This window comes from Ictidomys tridecemlineatus, chromosome X, assembly GCF_052094955.1.
Source record: "Ictidomys tridecemlineatus isolate mIctTri1 chromosome X, mIctTri1.hap1, whole genome shotgun sequence".
Lineage (NCBI taxonomy): Eukaryota > Metazoa > Chordata > Mammalia > Rodentia > Sciuridae > Ictidomys > Ictidomys tridecemlineatus.
The window spans coordinates 87,851,300-87,866,891 of NC_135493.1; the positions used below are offsets into that span (position 1 = coordinate 87,851,300).

The window sequence follows — 15,592 nt, forward strand, 5'->3', positions numbered from 1 at the left end:
AGTGCTCTCTGCTTAAGACTCAATTTGCTTTTACTTTACTTTTACCTCACTTTCACTTATAATAAAGATATTTTGCATGCCTTTTTGTGTCTGACTTTAAATTTTCTTTCATCGGAACACAAGAACCGAGGTTTGGAGTTTCAGCTCCCTGCTTTCCTATGACAGTAGGACTCTCCTCCACTGGAGAGTAGTTGGTTTCTAGGGACTCAAGATGGATAAGCTCCTAGATGGTAGAGATATCCCACCATGAGTGAAAGTTCCCAAAGACTTGAAAGACCCAGAGGTGTTAGAGGTCCAGATGTGACTACTGGAAGCCCTGTTCAGCCCACACAGATCTCACATCCCTTACATTGAGCCATAAGCAAGGCCATGCTTGCACTGAAGACTCTGGAATCTTCAGATCTCACCGAGGTCATGGTTTATGGCTCCTATTTGTTTAAGCTCAATACCAAGTTGATACTTCAGTCCATGGCTGAGTGACACCACCAGTAGCAGGAGAGAATGCTGAAACTCGAGGAAGCCAAGAATGCCCATGAACTAGGTCCTTGGGTGAAGTGAAGCCAATTTCTAGCCAAAGTGACCAGGACTAGGATATAGAGATGAGCTTGTGACCAGAGATGGAATGGGTCTGGCTTGGTTTAAAATTCTTCTATAACTTCTACAGCCAAAGGAATTAAGGAAAACCTAGATGTTTTGGGGTCTCTTCCTTGCTCTGAGTCCTGATATGAATTTCTCTTGCCAAGGTTGCTAATGAAAGAATTAAGCTTTTTAAAAAAGATTTTAAAAATTTGTTTTTCATTAGGATATTACACCTTTTTTTCAGAAAAAGTATAACAGAAATTATACAAGTCACTTTTTGTGAAACATTAATATTTAGCAATGTTTTCTTTAGCCGAAATGTTATTTCAGTTGTAAAAACCATCTCCGGTTACAAAACAACATAATCAGAAACCTTATCAGATTTAACTTGCTTTTACAAATATCCTAAGAATTCTTTAGCTAAATAGTATTTTCAATAGAAAAAAACATAATTTTAAAAAGTTTGCTATCTTTCTGTCATTTTATGTACATATATTAACTGTCTCTTTATAGAATGTGATCTCATTAAGCACTGTAAAATAAAGGCAAGAGCTCATCACCTTTTAACAAAAATATTTTGTATGCAACAACTGCAAGTATCAAAGATATCATTTAGTGATTAAAACTGCCTGCTACAAAATATTAAACAAAATATATTTATTGGATTGTTTTTCACTTTTCAGCCACCCTCTGGCATCAAAAATAAGGACATCCCATTAATAAAACCTGCAGTACAATTGGCTCAGTGGTTAGTTTGATCCACTCTGTCCCCACCTTCTATTATTCTTTTTTCTCCCCAAACGCCCCCACAGTGGCACCATATTATTAAAAATATTAAGTTCCTGGGATTTATGCTTCACATCAAGACATCATTTGAGTAATTTCAAATGATGTACAGCTCTTCATGTAAAAAAGATATTTTGTGGTCACAATTACCTCAAAAAGTAATTATATTCAAATAACCTGACATATCATGCCTTAGCAATCACAAAACCATGATTTTGACACATGGCAATTTATAAGTTAGGCAAATGTGAAATTCTAAAAGATGTGAACAGCTGTTCTGTTTAAGTTTTCTGTTTAAGAGTGCTGCTAAACTTAGGTAATGACTTTATTTTTTTAGTTAACATAACCAGCCCACGGTACAGCATGCTAAATCATAAAGCACAAGTCCAAGGAAGGTAACTTTGTACTAAGTTACAAAACTTTGGCAAATCAACACAGTACTGTATAATACAATAAAATATCATTTATGTTTGAGTCATATATTAGACTTAGTGATGATTTTTACTCCAAAAATATCATTTAAATACCAAATAAAAACACTGTGGTTTTTAGCAGAGCAAGTTATTTTATACAATTTAATGTTTTTTAAAACTATACAAATTCTCAATTTAGAATCAGTTCCCCCATGCAGGCTGTGCGAGTCTGTATTAGCAAGGTGACTGTGTGTGTATGAGGAGAGGCTCTGCTTGCTTGGCTCTGGGGTTGGTCCAAAATCAGGTACAGTTCCAATGCCTGAAAAGTGTTAAAATTCTATTTTAAGGAGAGTCAATGTCAACACCCATTTCTCCCGAGTACTTTTAAAAAATTGTTAAATTTCACATAAATACTAGAACCCTAGAAATTAGTCATTTCAAGCCACAATAACCTCAGATGATCCCTTGGATTTTAGAAGCCCTGTATCTTTTTGTTTTGATCAAAAGTCACATAGCCTTACTCCAGATTATTAGAAAATAAATTCTACCTAAAATACAGTTGTACTTTTTAAATAACAAATAAATACACTGTCTGCTTGGAGAGACCTGGGGATTTGATATTCTATACTGACTTTATCATTTTTCTACAAATGCCGCCACCGCCATTGGTGTCCTTATGCTTCCTCTTGCTGAAGCCATCAACTCTTCAATCTCAGCATTTAATTTATGTATTACCCATTCCATTGCTTCTCGGCCTTTACTAGCATTAGAAGATATCGTGGTCGCCATCAGTCCTTCTAGGTAACTGCTAAGGCTGAATCCCTGCCCAGAGATGATGGCTTCCTGAGTCAAAATAGTCTTTTCTGGGTCTTGAGGATGTGGTTTGTAGATAAGTCTCTCATCCCCTGAAACCATATTTGTAAAGGAAATATTAGTTGATTTAAGCTCCATTGTTTTCTCTACAGGATCAACTACAGAATGTTCTTGCACATATGTTTTGGTTCTTGCTGAACCAATGAGACTTCACAATGGAAGGCAGTCCCCACTCTGTGCTAAGAAGTCTGTGGCTGTGCAGCCTTCCAGAGGGATCTACATGCCTGTCTAGCACATCAACCCCAACCACACTCGGGTTCATAGGGTTTGGGTATTTCTTTTCTTTTTTTTTTTTTTTTTTTTTTAGAGAGAGAGAGAGAGAGAGAATTTTAATATTTATTTTTTAGTTTTTGGCGGACACAACATCTTTGTTGGTATGTGGTGCTGAGGATCGAACCTGGGCCGCACGCATGCCAGGCGAGCGCGCTACCGCTTGAGACACATCCCCAGCCCCAAGGGTTTGGGTATTTCTGCATTGCAGCTGTTGTAACATTTTCCCATAGGTGGTCGAAGACGTGCTCCGAGGTCCAGATCTTCATGCTGCCTGCGGTTTGAGTCCTATCCGGAGATTCTGGGGGACAATGAGGCACTGGGGCACACTATCCAGGCCAATCCGCGCCCAGCAGCAGCACAGCGAGTGGGCAAGAATAAAACTTTAAATAAGTAAAATTTAAAGTTATGTGTCATTTACTAGAAATATATTGAAAATAAAGAGGCAAAAGTAGTCAGGTAAATGCATGAAAAATAAAAGCAGGTCTGGTAATATAATGTTCAAGCTGAAATCCAAGGCTAAAAGCACCCAACAGATAAAAATACATATTGCATAGTAATAAAGTACACATTAGATTAATTAGATGTAATACACATAAACCTTTATGCAATCATCAGCAAAAATTCTTGAAAATGTAATAAAATCTTATCATCTTAATTTATACTGGGAGAGTATACCTTTTTCAGAATATGTTAGATCATGTTAATAAAACAATTAAAGATAAACAAGATGAAAACTGACCCTGTTTTAAACTAAAAATGAAAAGGAGTGGGGATGTGCTTCAGTGGTAAAGTGCCACTTTATCAGTGGTGTTTTAAGCTCTTTATATATTCTGGAAATTAATGCCCTATCTAAGGTTCAGGTTGTACAGAATTTCTCCCATTCTATAGGCTTTCTTCATGCTCTTAATTGTTTCTTTTGCTATGAAGAATCTTTAGTTTGATGCTATCCCATTTATTTATTTTTCATTTTATTTCTTGTGCTTTAGGCGTTTTGCTCAGGAAGTCAGATCCTGTGCCAATATCATATCAGTATTTTAAAAAGTTGCCTTGGCCATACCCCAGACCAATATCAAAAGCCCTCAAGCCAGGCCTGGTGGTACTTACCTGTATTCCAGCTACCTGGGAGACTGAGGCAGGAGGCTTGCTTAAGCCCAAGAGTTCAGTAGTAAAGTACTTGCTGAGTATGCACAAGCCCTGGCTTCAATCCTCACCACAGCAAAAACAAATAAATACTCTATGACATCATCCTTATTCAGATATAAGTGTATGTCAGTTGCAACTCATTTTCCAAAACTACTTTCCTTCTATTTTAAAGATTCTGTTACTATTCTCTTGAGCATTCTGAGTTAGGAAAAATAAGCATATTATATAGTAAATGCTTTTATGTCTAAAATTGTGTTTCTTATGCTCTGACAGAAGAATGATATCTATCCAGAGTGAGTTTTAAATTCTTGGATCTCAGTTCTCAATAATCTGTAGATGTTTTCTTCTAAATGACTTCTAGTGTTGCCATACAAAGTCAAGTGGCTCTGTAATCCCCTTTTGTTGCAAAAAACATGTTGTTTTTGCCTGAAAGTGTTTTAAGTTTTTATCATTTAAGTTCAACACCAATCCAAATTTGGGGTTGATTGTTTGGGTTCTTCTGGGAGTCAAAGATTGGGGGATTTCTGTGGGGGAGGAGCAATGAGTTAGGATCCAACAGAATTGGATAATCCAGAGCCTATATCTGCCATTCATTTGGGGGTAATAAGTTACAAGTGGGGAGAATCCTAGAAGGGAACAACTGGAGACATATATGGTTAAGTGGTTGGGATCTCTGTAGAAATTTTTGAGATTTAATAAGAATTAGAGATCTAAGTATCTAAAGTCATTGATTCAGTCCATGAGTTTATTGATTAGGGTACTAAGGTGATGAATGATCAATTACAATCCTGGGATCATTGAGGAATTACAAGTCTTTGGGAATCATTTTGGGGTGGATCAAATAGGAGTCATGGCTTGGGGCCTGTGCACAGTGGTAAAGTGCCCCTAGGTTCAATCCTGATACAATAAAAAACCATTAAAATTATAATAAATAAGCTATTGATAACAGATATAATTTTTTGTAACTTATAAGCCAATTATGTAATTTCTATTCTTATGCCCTTCCAGCATTAAAAAATGCATTCAATTGTCTAATTTTCCTTTAAAAAATAATTGATACATTTTTAAAAGTAGAGCTTTGTAGATGGTAGCTATTCAGAAGGCTGAGGCAAGAGGATTGTAAATTCAAGGCCAGCCTAGGGAATTTAAGGAGACCCTGTCTTAAAAAATAAATAGGGCTGGGGATTCAGCTCAGTGGTAGAGCACCTCTGGTTTCAATTCCCTCCACTGATAGGAGGAGCTTGTTTCATTCATATATATATATATATATATATATATATATATATATATATATATATATATATGACATAAAAGCACATATCCCCCAAAAGCTCATGTGTGAGACAATGCAAGAAAGTTTAGAACTGAAGTGATTGGGTTATAAGAGCCTTAATCTAATCAGTGCATTAATCCACTGAGAGGTTAAATAGGTGATAACTATAGGCAGGTAGGGTGTAGCTAGAGGAGGTAGGACATTTGGTACATGACTTTGGGGTTATATTTTGTCCCTGAGGAGTAGAGCTCTGTTTCCTGATTGCCATTTCTTGAGCTGCTTTCCTCCCCCATACTCTTCTGTCATGAGGTTCTGCTTCAGAGCAATGGAGTTGGCCACCTATGACTGAGAGCTCTAAAATCTTGAGCCACAAACAAACTTCCTCTCCTCTACATTGTTTTTGCCAGGTCTTTTGGTCACAGCAATGAAAAAGCTGCCTAAAACTCCCCAATAATTCAAAAAATGAGGAGAGGGTTTTGCTAGTTGACATGCTTTAAAATTCAACAAAATCAGAAAAATAATATATTACCAAAATATCCTAACCAGTTGTAAATTAAGGAACACTTTACCAAACTAATCAGTACTAAATGAGTCTACACTATATAAACTATTACAGTCTGTAGAGAAAGATCCAAATTCATTTTATAAAAGACACTAAAATATACTGCTATAAAAAGAAGATGGAGATAATCTTTCACTAATATTGAAGCCAGTGAGTGGGTTAACTTGCTCTGAGCACTAGCAAATCTGTGTTTCATTGTTTCTGATTTGCCTTACTCCTCTATGCCTCAATCCCCACATAATTAACTGATAAGTCCAACTTTGTCTGAAAAAAAAAATAGACACCACCAGTCATACAACCTACTGAGTTAATCTTTCTTTAGGCTTCTAGGCATTTCTGGTGATCTGTGGATAACAACCAAATCATATCAAGGGAACTGATATCTCCAAAAATTAATAACCATTCTGGTGCTACTTAGCTATGGCAAAAACTACACCATCCAGGAACCACATATAAGTTTTTGCACCTGTAACCCCCAGCAAGATGAAATTTGAGTGACCATCCTCCATCTCCCACCTGCAAGTTTGTTGCCTATAAAGCTTTTTCTTCACCAGCTACTCTGTCTTTCAAGTCATTAGATTCATGTGGTGGTGAGGAAACCATACGGGTATCTTCTCGGCCAGTGGTCAACAGGGTGACAAGAAAATAGGAAATTTGTCTACATTGAACTCTTTTGCAGAGACTCTTTCGCTGACAGTCCTAAAATCAGTCTGGGTGAAGATTCCTGGAGAGGCCCAGTTAAGACATTTCAGTGGAGAAAGGGATTGCCACTTCAGATGAATCCCAAAGACACATTGGACAGGTCCAAACATATCACATATTTTAAGATTCTTCTCATTCACAATATGAATGAAAAATTCTAAATAGAATAGCAGCAAATCAAATCCAGATGCACCTCAAGAGAATAATATACCGTAAACACTAAGATGATTCCAGGAATGCTAATATGTTTTAATATGTGTAAGTCAATCAACATAATTTCGTATACAATAATTTCTTTTTAAAAAAATATTTATTTATTTATTTGGTGGACACAACATCTTTGTATGTGGTGCTGAGGATCGAACCCGGGCCGCACACATGCCAGGCAAGCGCGCTACCGCTTGAGCCATATCCCCAGCCCTACAATAATTTCTTATACAAATACTTTAGAAATGCTATCAATTAACATGAAAACATAAATTAATGTAAATATAATTATAATTAGTATAAAAAGTATAAATCAATATAAAAATATAATTAATATAAAAGGTATATAGTATAAAACTCAATAGCCATTGTATGCATGATAAAAACTGGAGATAAAATAGCAACAGAAGGAAACCATTTAAACTTGACAATGCCACCAGGTGCAGTGGTGCATACCTGTAAATCCCAGCTACTTGGGAGAATGAAGCAGGAAGATGATGAATTTGACATTAACCTGGGAAACTTGGCAAGACTCTGTCTTAAAATTTAAAAAAATTAAATAGGACTGGGGATGTGGCTCAGTGGTTAAGTGCCCTGGGATTCAATCCCTGATACTAAAGAAAAAAATAAATATGAATAAATAAATAAAAGGGCTCGAGATGTAGTTTAGTTACAGAGTACCCTTGGGTTCAACTATAGTACCAAAAAAACCCCCAAAAGTTGACAATACCATCTTCCAAACATTTCCAGAAAACTTCATACTAAATGGTAGAAGGTTTAAATCAATTTCATTAACATGGGAAACAAAAGAGGGATGTTTTCTACCATATCTATTATCCAATATTATTTTGCATACTCTTTCTCTGCATTTTCCATACAACTTTCTGCAATGATGGACATGTTTCATATATAGCACCATCCAATACAGTAGCCATTGGCCATATGTGACTATTGAGCACTTGAAAAGTACCTAGGTGACTGAGACACTGAATTTAAAAAAAGTTTTTTTGTGGTGCTCAGGATTGAACCTAGGGTCTTGTATAAGCTTAGGCAAGTGCTCTACCATTGAGTTCCATGCCCAGCCCTGAATTTTAAATTTTGTTTAGCTTAAATTTAAACAGTAGCCTTAGTGGCTACTGTCCTGGACAGCTAATACCATGAAAAAAAGAATAAATAATATTATCAAATATCAGATAAAGAAAGAATATTATCTATATCTGATATGATTATATAGTTTGAAAACCTAGAAGCTGGAGATATAGCTCAGTGATAGAGTTCTTGCCTAGCCTGCATAGACCATAAGTTCAATCTCCAGCATCACATATACACAAAAGATAACCTAATAAACTATACTAAGAGGCTACCAGAATTGGTAGTTTTGAATCAGTACTAGATAGATGTTATAAAAATGATGCTTTTTTTCCTCTATACCAATAAGCAGATGGGATTAGCAAAAATAAGTCTTAACTATGACAAAAGATATTATAAATATCTAAAAATAAATTTAAACATGAGATGACAGATTTATACAAAAATATCATTGAGTCATATGATATAATCAGAGACACCAAATGTAGATACAAAGGCTTAATGTAATGAAAATATTAAATCTCCCCAAACTATTATATTGAATTATATAACTCCAATCAGAATTACAATAGTTTCATTTTGTTGTTTTTTTGGGGGGGTGGGGTGGGGTGGGGATTAGCATTCACTTTGAAATGCGATAAAATGATTTTAAACTTCAGAGACTTCCCAGAAAATAAAATTTCAAGAATAAAAATCCTTTGAAATGAAATAGATTAGAGAGATATTTTCCAGATTATGTTCATATTCCATATATGCTAAGATTCCACTGGTCACTTCCCTTATTTGTACAACCTCCTCTCCACTGATTTGATGTATCTCTGTTTACCTCCACTTACCCTATTTTTCAAAAGCCCTTTTCAGTTTGGTTTTGAAATGCTTGCAGATTTGTAAGATAGGAATGGTCTCCCTATTGCAAAAATCTCTTTCTAGTGAAAGTTTCTTCCTAAGTCTGGATTTGTATATATTTGACACAAAAAACAAAGTTTGATCTCATATTTCATACTATTCAACAGAGTATATTCCAATTAGATTAAAGGTTTCAGTGGAGAAAGCCAAAACAATCATTGAAATAAATGTTAAGACTATCTTTCTAGAAAGAACTACCTAGAATAGAGAAGATGAACCATGCAATATGGAATTAGAGAAGTCATAAAAGAAAGCTTAGACATTTCTGATCAGAAACTACATTTTTTCTAATTATTTATTAAAGGATACCTATAAATGCAAAGTACAGATAGGGTTGGGAAAAACTATTTCAATGTAACTGAGAGAGTGTTAATATCACCAATGTGCAAAGGGCCTTCCAAAAATTGTTATGAGGGACTGGGGTTGTGGCTCAGTGGTAGAGCACTTGCCTAGCATGTGTGAGGCACTGGGTTCAATTCTCAGCACCACATAAAAATAAATGAATAAAATAGAAGTCCATCAACAAAAAAAATTGATATGAAAAAGTCAAATTACCTTAAAGAAAATAGGAAAAAGGACATGAAAACTGGAAGAAGAGGGGAAAAACAGAAAAAAAGATTTGTAATTGTACAAGTAGTGAGAAAAATGCAAATTAAATTGATTAAATATTAATAGCCCTTGAAATGGCAAAAATTAAAGAAAGTATCAACATCCAGTGCTGGAGGGAAATGGAAGGAAAATCTAAGCATATGTTCTAAGTTCACTTGTTTTAGTTGACTTTAAAAATTGCTAATTTTGGCCATGCATGGTGGTACACACCTGTAGTCCCAGCTACTCAGGAGGCTGAAGCAGGAAAATTTCTTGAGCTAAAGGAGTTCAAGTCCAGTCTGGGCAACATAGTGAGACTCTGCCTTAAAGGGGGTGGGGCAAAAACAATACCATTAATTTGGAGGTCACACAGCTGAGCAATATTTTATTAGTTTCCCACCAGTTTTGCTGTAGATTATTCCTTGAAACTTGGGTCATGATGATAATGGTTGCTTAAATTACTATTCAGGGATTTGAAGGCTACTATTCTCAAAAGTACTGACTCCACTTGGGCCTGGGCTGGTGTCTTATGGGTGACTAAAGCAGGGTCAAAATTGTGTAGCATCTCAACCTTCATATTATGTCTGTTTCTTTTGCTACCTTAAACTTGGATTCAGGCTGTTCAAATCTGCACACAGACATGTTAGTCATTTAGGCAATGTTTATCTGGAACTGGCAGCACAAAATTTATGTATATGAAGCTTGCCCTAATCTTTCTTCCCCCCTCTAGACTGATCACACCAAGATGAGGATAATGAAGATATTTTCAAGGAACGCCATCACAAACTTGTTATTATGTGCATATCAATCACCATGTTTTACAACATCCCATTCAAAATCAACAGAGCAGTGCCTAGAAGTCTCCCCTAACCTAAGCCCCCTCCTTTCTCCCTTAACTGAGGATAAAAGGAGTTCAAAATTTATGCTGAGTTAAAATGGTTATTTTAGGATGCTATTTTACTGTCTTCTCAGTTTTGCTGGCCTATCAAATAAATCTTCTTTCTTGCCCCAACAACTTGTCCTCTGTTCATTGGGCCCCTTTTTGAGTTTCAAGTACACATTTGTAACAGTGGGACTGGGAAACATTACAGCCTTTCGGGGAAGGAATTTGGCTATATCTATTTAACAATAACACAGTACCTTTACCAGCATTTAATAATAAAACTTCAAAATATAAGAAGCACAAATTGATTGGCACAATGAAAACCTGGCATCAACAATACAGTGGAAGATTCTCACTCTCTTTCCCCCTTCTCTGTAACTCATGATCAACAAGCAGAAGAAAATCATCAGGAAAGATACACCCCAACTAATAAATTTTAACTAATAGATACACAGAGTACACTAAACCCAACAATTGGATGATGGTGTTCTCAATCAAAATATGAAAGTTTTGAAAACTGGCCAGGTAATTGAGACTTTGGGCAAGTTTCATCAGGTTTCATACTTGACATCACTCAAAGAGCATTCTGAGGCCACAAAGCAATTGGGTTAGAAATCACTGACATAAGGATCAACTTTCTGTTTGATAAAATGAAATTGTGTCAGGAAACTAACATTTTCTACACTCCCTCTACATGCTTTCTTTGAGACATCAATTCTGAGAAAAAAAGCACAACAGAATGAGCAAGGTCAAATCTTGAAAGGCTCCTTTGGGCAGCATTTCTACCCCAGTGGACCAAATCCCAGGTAAGGTGCAACCAGCACTCAGTCGTCTTTGTTTCCTTTCTCTAAAACTCTGCTCATTCCCCCTTGTTCCAGGGGACACCCCTGGCGCCCAATATAAAAAGCACCCATTCCTCTACCCTTTGAGTCTCAGAGGATTTTTGCAAGTTATTTTTAAAAATATTTATTTATTTATTTTTTACATACATGACAATAATGGAATGCCTTACACTCATTATTACCCATACAGCACAATTTTTCGTAACTGAATATAAAGTATGTTCACGCCAAAATTATGCCATTAATATACTCTTTTTTTGCATTACAATTCTTAATACACATATATACAACAGTTTTTCATATCTCTTTGAACACAAGGTATGTTGACACCAAATTCAAATCTTCTTACATATAGTTTGTATAATGATGATCATTACATTCCACCTTCCTTGCCAATCCCCTTCCCTCTCCCTTTCCCTCCCACCCCTCTTCCCTATCTAGAAATAATCTTCCTCCCATGCTCTCCTTCCCTTTGAATCACCAGCTTTATATCAGAGAAAACATTGGGCATTTGTTTTGGGGGGAGATTTTTGCAAGTTATGACAGTGGCTTTCTAAATAATTCAGGGATCAAAAGGGAGTTACTGGATCCTCAGAAAATTCAGACTCAGTGTTCATGACAGTATAAGGAAATCAGAAAGGAGTTTGAAAGCGGGCTAAGATACGCCACTACGGATGTCACCCACAATCCCCTTGCTCCCGCCACAGATCCACAGTTCCCGGCGCGGAATCACAACACCCGGCGCCCACAGAGGTTAAACTCTGGCTGCTGGCGACTTCCGCTTCCTGGCCTAAGTCTGACACGTACGACCCCCGCCCATCCCCCCCCTCCGCCAACACACACACACACACACACACACATACACACACACACACACACACACACACACACACACACCCGCCTCAGGCAACTATACAGGTGTAGTGACCACCGAGACGCTGTAGGCAACCGGCCCTTTCTGAGACCAGAGTCAATTTCTGACACAGACACCACCAGGTGGGCTCGGAAGGGCGCCCGGGTTCGGTTACCCGGGTAGAAGCGGGCACAGAGGAAAGGCTGCCAGGTCCCTCAGAGAAGTTTGGCGGGGGCGTGGTCGGGGGCGTGGTCGGGGGCGGGGCGGGTCAGCCTCACGGCCCGCGGAGGGGAGGGGAGGTGGTGGTGCTATGCGACGCTTAAAGGAGCCCAGGCTTCCGGTGGGTAGGGGGGACAACCAAGGCTTTGGTACTCTGATGGCTAAGGTGAAGCGGTCTCTGACGCAACTAACTCCTATAGGCTGCGGCGGAGGGAAGGGAAGTCCGGTGGTACAGTCCTCGACCTTCGCCTTGGCCCCCGAGAAATTGCACTGGGAAAGATAGGGTGGGAAAGCGCGGCCTCCGTGGCCGAAGCGACCAGCCTTCCAAGATGGCGGCTCCCATAGAGGCAATCCCAAGGGGACAGCCATGTTCCTTGCCTGACAGTCACTGAAGAAAATTGGAAAGCCCGCCTCTCCTCCGACACTCTCGCACACTCACGCACCGATGCCGTGTAAGTGCGCCGGGTGTAATTGTGGGCCACTGGACCAGTGGCTGCTTCGAAGCTGACAGTGAGCATGTGCAGAACAAGTCCAGAAACTCAAGGGTCCCTCAAAACAGTTTCAAGCCTTAAGAGTGCAGGAGGTTAACAGGCAGATTAAAGGCCAGTTAAACATCGAGATGAGATTATTACAAGGGTGTGATGACCGGATTTCCTATCAATGATGGTACTCTGTAGGGTGAGTGATGGGGCTTCTCTAAGGCCACTTATGGGGAGGTGCAGAGAGTGAGTGACTGGGATTTGTGGGATGAGTGATGGGAACCCTGGAGTGAGTGATGCAGGAGTCTCTGGTAAATTATGGGAGACCTGTGAGTGATGAGGAGTCCATGAGGGATCTCTGTGGGTTGAGTGATAGAGATCATTGGGGTGTAGAATTGGGTTGATTGAGTGGATGGCTAAGGTTTCTGTGGGATAAGGGAATGTTTATTTGGAACTATTTAATGGGGGCCTATGGAATTAGGTCCTCAGCTTTCAGGGGTCAATGACAGATCTTTATGTCTGAGTTGAGATTGTTTCAAAAACCTACTTTGACTTTGATTGCCCTTTTGTATCTTTGCTTTCTTAGTCATTAATTTTTGCCCTTGTCTTCATTATTTTGGGGATTTTGTTCTAATTGCATGTTTACTCATTACTGTTCAATCATTTTATAATTATAAACATCACGTATATGAACTCTCTACTAATAGTGCTCTCTACTACTGAGCTACGTTTATTTTTCTCTAAGAACACTTCAGCTACATGTGCAAGTTTTGCTATGTAGCATTTTCACCATAGTTTACTTCTAGTGTTTTCTAATTTGTTTTGATTTCTTCTTTGACCCCTGAGATTTTGATTTCCCAAAACTGTCATTTTGTCATTGGTTTCTAAATTGTAGTCAGAGACTGTCATTTGAGTGACTTTTAGGTGCAGAGATCAGTGTTTTTAAGTTCAAAACATACCACCAAATAATTTTCCAAAACTTTTGTAAAATTGAAATTCCCACCAGAAACATATGAAAGGGCTTATTTCTTTTTTTTTATTGTTGGTTGTTCAAAACATTACATAGTTCTTGATATATCATATTTCACATTTTGATTCAAGTGGGTTATGAACTCCCATTTTACCCTGTATACAGCTTGCAGAATCACATCAGTTACACTTCCATTGATTTACATATTGATATACTCATGTCTGTTGTATTCTGCTGCCTTTCCTATCCTCTACTATCCCCCCTCCCCTCCTCTCCCCTCCCCTCTTCTCTCTCTCTACCCCCACTACTATAATTCATTCCTCCCCCTTGTATTATTTTTCCCTTTCCCCTCACTTCCTCTTGTATGTAATTTTGTATAACCCTGAGGGTCTCCTTCCATTTCCATGCAATTTCCCTTCTCTCTCCCTTTCCCTCCCACCTCTCCTCCTTGTTTAATGTTGGTCTTCTTCTCGTGCTCTTCTTCCCTAGTCTGTTCTTAGTTACTCTCCTTATATCAAAGAAGACATTTGGCATTTGTTTTTTAGGGCTTGGCTAGCTTTGCTTAGCATAATCTGCTCTAATGCCATCCATTTCCCTCCAAATTCTATGATTTTGTCATTTTTTAATGCAGAGTAATACTCCATTGTGTATAAATGCCACATTTTTTTTATCCATTCGTCTATTGAAGGGCATCTAGGTTGGTTCCACAGTCTTGCTATTGTGAATTGTGCTGCTATGAACATCGATGTAGCAGTGTCCCTGTAGCATGCTCTTTTTAGGTCTTTAGGGAATAGACCAAGAAGGGGGATAGCTGGGTCAAATGGTGGTTCCATTCCCAGCTGAAAGGGCTTATTTCAAGATCAGCTCTCACACTGAACATTGTTGCTTTTTTATTTTCCCAATTTTGAGAGGCAAACACAAAGGTATCTAGTTTACTTTGATATGCATTTTCCTGACAACTGTTGCTTAAATATATTGAAATATGTTTAAATTTTTTCTATCTTTTGTTTTTATTTCCTTCAAGTGATTTGTCTTTCTTATTAATTTGTGTTGTATTTACCTTCTGCCATTTATGATAGGTACATTTCTTTTTCTCTTTATCTTGATTTTTGAAAGTTGTCCTCAGGTATAATCAGAAAAATGTTAAACTTGATCTGATTAGATGTATCTATCTTTTTTCTTTTCAGGTTCTGAGTTTCTTGTCTTGCATAATAGTTCTCATTTCATGCTTAAATAAATATATGGCCTAAAGTTATTAAAATTTTTATTGTTTTAACTTTTAGAATTAAACTTTATTCTAACTGAAATTTATTCTAGTATGTGGCAGGAAGTGAGATCAGTTTGTATTTTTAATTTGGATAACCAGTTTGCCAGCACCAATCATTATACTCTTTTCTAACCCAGTTAAATGTTACTTCTGTCACACAAATTCCTAAATATATATTGCTTTCTTTTTTACTTTTTTTTTTTAATGGTACTGGGATTGAATGCAGGGATGCCGCCTACTACTGAGCTATATCCCCAGGCCTTTTTATTTTATTTTGAGGCAAGGTTTCACTAAATTTCCCAGGCTGGCCTCTAATTTATGATCCTCCTGCCTCAGCCTCCTGAGTCACTGGAATTACAGGCATACACCAACCTGCCTGGCTATATTGTTTTATTTCTGAACTTTAATTTGTTCTTCTGAAATATGTATTTATTCCCTTTTAAAGATTATATTGGGGCTGGGGATGTGGCTCAAGCCGTAGCGCGCTTGCCTGGCGTGCGTGCGGCCCGGGTTCGATCCTCAGCACCACATACCAACAAACATGTTGTGTCTGCCGAGAACTAGAAAATAAATATTAAAAAAATTCTTTATCTCTCTCTCTCTCTCCTCACTCTCTCTTAAAAAAATAAGCATTAAAAAAAGATTATATTGACTTTGGAAATAGTTTTGATGTCAAATAATGCTA

General features: G+C 37.7%; 1 protein-coding gene and 2 pseudogenes across 10 annotated transcripts in view; 2 read left to right on the plus strand and 1 right to left on the minus strand.

Annotated features, from left to right (window-relative positions):
• The first annotated feature begins 211 nt into the window (after positions 1-211).
• LOC101976439 (developmental pluripotency-associated 5 protein pseudogene) lies at positions 212-558 on the plus strand (annotated as a pseudogene).
• A 1,381-nt stretch (positions 559-1,939) lies between these two features.
• On the minus strand, positions 1,940-3,548 carry LOC101960282 (PRELI domain containing protein 3B-like; annotated as a pseudogene).
• An 8,712-nt stretch (positions 3,549-12,260) lies between these two features.
• The window catches only part of Znf41 (zinc finger protein 41), a 65,415-nt gene continuing 62,083 nt past the window's right edge, over positions 12,261-15,592 (plus strand). For 4 of the 10 annotated variants that reach the window (XM_040278528.2, XM_078034905.1, XM_078034904.1 and 1 more), the window contains exon 1: positions 12,272-12,643. The gene's annotated coding sequence lies outside the window, so the exon portion shown is untranslated. Of the gene's footprint in view, positions 12,870-15,592 lie in introns of all 10 variants that reach the window. The other 6 variants (XM_040278448.2, XM_021725590.3, XM_040278554.2 and 3 more) reach the window with 4 other exon arrangements.